A 581-nucleotide genomic window follows, 5' to 3' on the forward strand; every position below is an offset into this window, starting at 1 on the left:
CTTACACGTGGAGTTGCATTTCTGGAAGCCCTAATCATATCCCCACCGTCTGTCCTTTCCATAGTGGGATGACGCGGTTGTGTTTGTAGCCGGGATCAAAAGAGACGTGGACAATCTTACGACTATTTTGTGAGGTTTTGAAGATGTCACCAGTCTGTGCACTAACTTTCATAAAAGCTTCATGGTTCCCATTCGCTGCGACAACCTCACCTTGGGCTGCATCACGCAGGGGCTCACGAATATTAGGGCTTAATTTTCATTGCGATATTTGGGGCTCCCACTCTCCGTGTGGAAGCTAAAGCTCATCGACCTGCAATTTGTTGTGGATAAGATGGCGAGCAAATTGGCAACCTATGAGGGCCAAAACGTCACCACCATTTGGCGTGCCGCTCTTGTCAAGTCGGTTCTAACTTCTCAAGTGATATACTTCATCACGCCGCTGGTGATTCAAACTACCACCCTTCAAAGCATTAACAAGCTTGAGAGGGTCTTCCTATGGTCATGGTCGGATGAGACAACCGAAGCAAAATGCAAGGTTAATTAGGACATTGTTACCGGGCCGCGTGTCTATGGGTGTGTGT

Source organism: Triticum dicoccoides, chromosome 1A (genome assembly GCF_002162155.2).
Source record: "Triticum dicoccoides isolate Atlit2015 ecotype Zavitan chromosome 1A, WEW_v2.0, whole genome shotgun sequence".
NCBI classification, from domain to species: domain Eukaryota; kingdom Viridiplantae; phylum Streptophyta; class Magnoliopsida; order Poales; family Poaceae; genus Triticum; species Triticum dicoccoides.